Source organism: Crocuta crocuta, unplaced genomic scaffold, assembly GCF_008692635.1.
Source record: "Crocuta crocuta isolate KB4526 unplaced genomic scaffold, BGI_CrCroc_1.0 scaffold1544, whole genome shotgun sequence".
In the NCBI taxonomy this organism is placed as follows: Eukaryota; Metazoa; Chordata; class Mammalia; order Carnivora; family Hyaenidae; genus Crocuta; species Crocuta crocuta.
The window spans coordinates 45,375-52,143 of NW_027530906.1; positions in this window are offsets into that span (position 1 = coordinate 45,375).

Genomic DNA, 6,769 nt, shown 5'->3' on the forward strand with positions numbered 1-6,769 from the left:
GTTGGAAATAAACAGGCTGTCTGTGTTAACAGGTGCGGTTGCCACTGTTTGTTGCTGTTCAACCACTGATATTCTGTGATTTTTCACCGACTTCTCTCTTTGTACTTGTACATCCATGCAATGCACGGAATCATCTGCGCAGGAAAAACTCCCTTATTCTCATCAGGAAAATGTATGATTTTTCCTGCATCTCTTCTACTTTGCCCCAGATACCCTGGTTGTCTTTGCACTACAGTCCATTTTCATGCACAGCACAAATATTCTGGGCTACGCTGACCGCAACTTCCTTCTTATACTGATTTCCTCTTTGGAATGCTGTGCCTTTACTTCAGGCTTCTGTTTGTAAAGATGGGAACTGGGCCTCCTGTTTCTGTCGCAAACCTCACCCTTCCATCCAGGTGGCTATCCTTTCTATCACTGCAGCTGTTGGCTTTTATTGCCCCACAGACCCGGGGTCTTCCTGCCTACGGGAATTGTAGAAGCCCCAGCACTAAAAGGAAAATCTGTGAGGGATCAGTTAAATGAGCATTTCTAGGACAAGAAAGAGTAAAGAAAAAAAATCTGAGCGTGGGTGTCCATCTGTCGAATATTAGCAAGTATAGGTATTAGGCGACTCCAGAAATGTGATCACGCATCAGGCTTATCCAGTGTCCTGCTCTTTACTACAGATGCTGACCACGTGAGTGGATTCTGGCCTGTGGAACTGTGCAATGTTTACTATCTAGTCACTATTTCGGGTTCATTATTATAGCAGAACTTTCCTGACAATAACAAAATTATAAGAGTCTTCTTTTTTGGCCTTCCTGAGGTGGTAAATGATGGTACCACTTGTCCATAGGAATTTGATTGCTGCCCAAATGCTGTTTGTTTCAGTAAAAACATATATCCCTCGTCTAAGTAAGTGGCTGTCTGATATTTGACCACTGGAGTCATGCCTTTTTATCTTTAAGGTAAACTCTACACACAACGTGGGGCTCAAACTTACGAACTTAAGATCAAGAATCGCATGGCTCTACTGATGGAGCTAGCCAGGTGCCCAGAGTCATGCCTTTTAAAATATAAACACTCTCGGGGGCAGCACATAAGCACTGCCAGTCCAAGACTGTAGTGTGAGCCGTCTCTTGATCTCAGTTCTGAGCTGCCCTCAGTAGCTTGAGATGCCCAACAGGGAAGTTCTGAAGGAGAAAAGTCCAGATCTGTCTGGAGAAGCGGGCCCAACAGGTTGCTACCTGGGGCTTCTAGGGAGGGGCTTCTAGGGAACCAGAAGCCACCATGGGGGATGAGAAAAAGAGACGCTTAGAAGGATGCTGAACAAAGAGGTTTAAAAGCACCAAGCTAAGCTTTATTTCCGGTTTTGCCTGTGGGTTAACTTCCCTCTGGCCAACAGAATCTCCATTTTGATTGTAGTTGGGAATGCCTGCCCTGAATCTTACCTATCATTCAGGTAGGTAGACAAACTGAATTCTGAAGAGGCCAAAGACCTTTTGTAAATGTCTATATAGTGAGCTGGTATTTATGCAGGGTTTATCACAGACTCACAGAAGGATGTACAACACACCCAAGGGCTCAAAGTCGGCTTATGGAGAAGTGCCACACTCAGAAAGAGTAAAGCAGGGCTCAAGGGACAAGGGAGCTCTTAGTTCTGTATGATTCAGCTGACACTGGACCTCCTCCCTGGCTCTTTGCACGGTTATAGACACGTGAAGAATACTTCAATCTGTCACAGCCTCTCAGTCAAAGCCTCTTCACCTGAATTTTCTACCGGCCTGACTACCAAACAGTTGCCAATGTGGAGAAATTCCCAACTAGTGTTTTTTAAGTATTTAGAAATCTGTCAGAATAAAGTATTATCAAGTTATATTTTGCTTTCTTAAAGAACAAAAATCATTATCTGTTCACTCCAGTGCCATTTGTTGGAGAAAACCAATTTTAAGTGAGAAAACATTTTGATGGAAAAATTCATGCATCTCATTGTTATGAAACCACTGATGCCCATCTTGAAAAAAATGAAACGAACAACACTGGTCTCATATGTTCCACTGAAGATGCAAGATAGAAATGAATAACCAGAAAATATAAACCTCTAATAATGTATCTTATAAAATTCCTCAGGATTTCTGAAGCACAATAGAAGTAAGCATTATCTCAAAACGTTTAGTTTTCTTTTACTAAAATACAAATGTGCCTTTCTGGTGTTAGTAACTTCAATATCAGAGAAATAATACGTCTAATACAATGAATGTATTATCTATATAATTCATAATACTGAAGGTATAGTTGGAAATAATTTTTTTCTATGTATGAAAAAGAACTTTGAACCAAATCACAAATTTAAAATTTATGTTAGAATTACCAAATATTAGGATTGATATAGTAGAACAGGAGTAGCTTTTAAGTAAACTCCTAATGTGTGAATATGGATTCATAAAAAAAAGACATAACCAAGACATTTACACATTTTATTAAAAGAACCAAAAATACACAACACAGAAGTAGCATACTAAAATGACTGCATAATGCACACTTCTAAACACAAAGAAGCAGAAGAGCACTATAATTTGGGGGAAAAAAAACAAAAAAATCAAAGCATCTATCCTATTGATAGCAGTTGAAGGAATGAACTATTGCATTTTGGAGGTGAAGAGTTCACATCTGTGAACAATTGTGGTCATTATTTAAATTTGTAATTGTTGCATATGGCTAATAATTTTCGTATCCACAGGTATTTTAAAATGGACATTCTTCTGCCCCAAATATGTGCTTCCATTTTCTACAGTATACTGGATTGTTGTTATATAAACATTACAGAAAGCTCTTTAAAAAAGAGTACATTTAGGAACATTTTTCTTAACATTTAAATGATTATAACTTGGGGGCATGCTAACAAATGGTTCATTTGCAAGTAATTAAAGCACTAACAGCAATAATAAAAGGAAATTTATTTTGAAAAGGGCAAACCCAGAACCCAACAGTCCGATGGTCAGATCATTCTCTCAACTGCTAGACACAAAAGACATAGCAACAGAATAATTTGGTTTCCATCATGAACAGATAGCATCTGTATACAGACATAAAGCTTTGCAACCATGCAGTTGTATGACAGATAAATCTTTAGGTTGTGTGTTTGGGGAGAAAAAAGCATGGCATAAAGTTGGGTTACTTTTAGGTCATGTTACAGAGGTATTTTTTTTAATTAAAGTAATACAATGTAGCAGGTGACGAGTGAGAATTTTTGCAATATCTTCTAATAGTCAGTGATATAGTTTTTCCTTTCAGGTATGCTTTATGGGTTCTATTTTGAGATCAAATTTCTCTGGAATAATCCTGCTTTGGAGTAGTAGTGGATGGTTCTTGCCAGGCCAAGTGAAGGCTCTGGAAACTATGAACTAGTCAAACTAAACCCTTTCCTGGGTTTAATAATGGAGGTCCCTTTTTGGTCTCAAGTCATTCACATTTTGTTATATTTCATTCTCTAATTTGACTTACTGAGATACAGCCACTGTGTGTAAGCTCCAAAGAGTCTGACCCAACGGCTGTCAGCATGCACAATATGCCATCAATTACTTGGTTATCTTTTGTGATGCCTCTAGGTTCGTTCTTACTATTTTATAGATGATTCTTCTTCACTTAAAATCTATATGTCTATTGACCTTATGAAAATATATTCTTGTGGCTTATAGATTCACAAGGAAATGTCAACACAAGAACACGGGGTAAGTTGGGAAAGTATATTGGTGACAAGGTTGGAGTTGGGAGTCCCTAACTAGAGAAGTAACGAATGCTTATATTTTATGCCAGTGGAAATGCTGGTCAGATGGTCGGGCTGTTAGTTGTATAGCTGACTCTAAATGATTAAGGGTTGAAGGGAGAAAAAGAGAAATTGCTCACCAACTGGCCCTGAGCTGTTGGACAACCTTAAGGCTTGGTTGCTTTCTGGCTTTGGCGTATCTTCCTGTCTCTGTGAGAACCATCAACATGGGTAGTGACACTGATACCAACTCCCTTAATCCCAGGGTGGGTAACTTCTCCAAGGCAAGGGTGACACACCCCAAGATGTGAAAGACTCAAAGTACCAAAGATCATCCCTCCTTAAACTTTTCTAACCTCATTGCCTGGAGGCAACAAAAAGTTAAATGGTGAGTGGTAGGTGATAGGGGAGCTCAAATTGCCAGAGATGGTCTGATTAAAACGTTCTTTTCCAGCTCCATATGTAAAATTTGGGCTGGTTCTCTTCTGTTAGATAAAGCAGTAGGAGGCTGTGTGACATAGTAAAGCACTTTCTAGTCTTGTAAAGGTAAGTCAGAAAACAGCTTCCACTGAACAGTAGTGCCAGGAGTATTTTTGTTGTTGTTGTTGCTAGAGGGAACAGAATGCCCCAAGCTGGCCATTCTTAATTCTTAAATTAAGCCTGTCAATGGTTGCCAATTTGGTTTTGGGACCTGGATTTTAAAGGGGGAAATAGTAGTGAATGTTAACATTTTGATTGTCACTTAAATGGGTATTAATCAGTGTAACTGATACCTTTCAATCTGGAATTTTCTGTCAAAGATGGAATCTGCTGATCAAAATGGAACTCTCCATCTTGCAACATATAGGGTGTTTTACTGCTTGTAACCATTGAAACAAGAAAACCTTTGCCAGATACCTGNAGTACTGTCACTCTGTCAGTGCTGTTAGCTGAAGCTGACCCGTTACCTGTTACTAGTCTTTTCTTCCAGTGAACTGTAGCAAACCAGAAAGCCTCCGCAACAGCAAAGCAACATCATGTTTTGGTTACGTCTTCTAGCAAAATCCCCCTTTTTCTCAAGGCCTTAGAAATAACTCTATCTTACTAACTTTTCCACTATTATCACAGATTTCTTATATTTAAAAAACAAAAGCTCCAAGCATAGCGTTCATGGACTATGTACATAAGTGCAAAAAAGGTGTGTCTCACACAGTCGCACCCTAACTGAGACCATCAGTTTGCTGCAGCATATATGCCTCTCAAACACTGTTAAGGGGTCATTCCACAGTATCTTTATGTATGGTTTTCCAAATAAGAATTCATTTCAAAATACGCTTTCATCATTCTTCAATCCTCATTTGGATATATTTATGCGAGTACGTGATTCCAGAAAAGAGAATTTTTGCCGTGATAGCTATGCCTCCTGCATAGGGTAATTTGGAAAACATAATGTCATGAACAAGGTCAGGTAATAGATTATAGATGCAGTAATTGTGTTTTGAAGTTGAAATACTGTGGAATAACCCTATCCACACAACAAATTCTATAAGCTATAAAGCTGACTCTAGAATCCATGTGTTGTAAACTTTTTGATCCAAAAGTCATACAAGGACACACATTCAGCATTTGCATTGCAATTTGGGATTAAAGAAAAATTCGGCTAGATCTGTTCTCTGAGGTTTGAGCTGTGTCTTCTACAGGCTCATACTGTCAAAAACCATGTATAGTTTAAAAGTAAAATTATTACCAAAAAAAAGTGTCTAAAGTTNTCATGCTTCTGTGTCAGTGTAGAACCTATCTAGGTGGGTTGAATACATGTAGTAAAATCAAACTTTCTCTAACTCTCCTTCAAAATTAAATTCATTAATTACTTAGATACAAAAAACGTAGTAAAATGAAAACTTTAAAAACTAAAAAGAAAAATGAAAACATGGCACCCATCAGTGACTTGGTGCTCAGGACCTAGATTTGATAATTAAATCTACAGTTTGATGACGCAGTCAAGTAAGTTTGCAAAAAGAGTTGTGATACACTTTTCGATACTATTCATTCTGGTACTGGTACAATGAAAAATTAGGCCCCTATCTTCCGACATCTACTCAACAGAATTGGGAAACAGGATTTCTCTACTTCTATTTCAATGTGCGAAGAAATGGAGGAGAGAAAAAAAGAAAGAGGATTCCAGTCTCTAATCATTCTGTGCATAGCAACCTACCCTACAGGCTACAGTAACTCAGATACCTTAGTGAACACAGCCCCGTGGTGTGGGACAACACTCAACGGCAAGATCAAAGTGCTTTCACATGATCAAAAAAACGGATGGTGAAGGTGGATGGAGGAGGGAGAAGATGGCTATTTGCATGACAATGAACTACAAATTAGACTCTAGCCTAGACAAGTGAGATGAAATGCAACAGCTGGTTAGAGAATCATGCTCCAATTGCAAAAGTAAATACTGTATTTAAATAGCAATTTTATGAATCCATTTGGTTTTAATTTAATCTTTATCCCTCTTTAAAATATACTTATGGTCACATAGTGCCTTAAAAAATTTTTTTTGATACTACTAAAACCCTCTGAACAGATAACCTCTAGATTATTTTTTCTGTATACCTGACCTGTTTTATCCAAGTTTCAGTACTCTTGCCTAATTTTGCAAAAGGCTGAGAGAAATGGACAAAGACAATAATTTTGGATAAATAAGAATAGAAGCCCTTGTCATATACAAAGCTTATAAAATGTTAACTAAGAATCACAAGTGATTAGAATTTAATATATACAATTCATCCAGTAAATCGTTATTTAGAGTCACTGATTAGTTTTGTGACTTGGCTTATGAACTGCAAATTTATAGTCTAATGACTTTCCTTTCTTCTTTTCTTTTCTTGAATAAACATAATTTGAATAAGACATTGCACAACTAGTTTAAAGAGTGCTATCTTAAAATTGCTTTTTTTGTCAAAGTTCTTTCACATCTGATACAAACTTTAGCGCTTTCAGTTTTCTTTCTTTAAATTCATTTACAAAGCAACTTGTAAAATG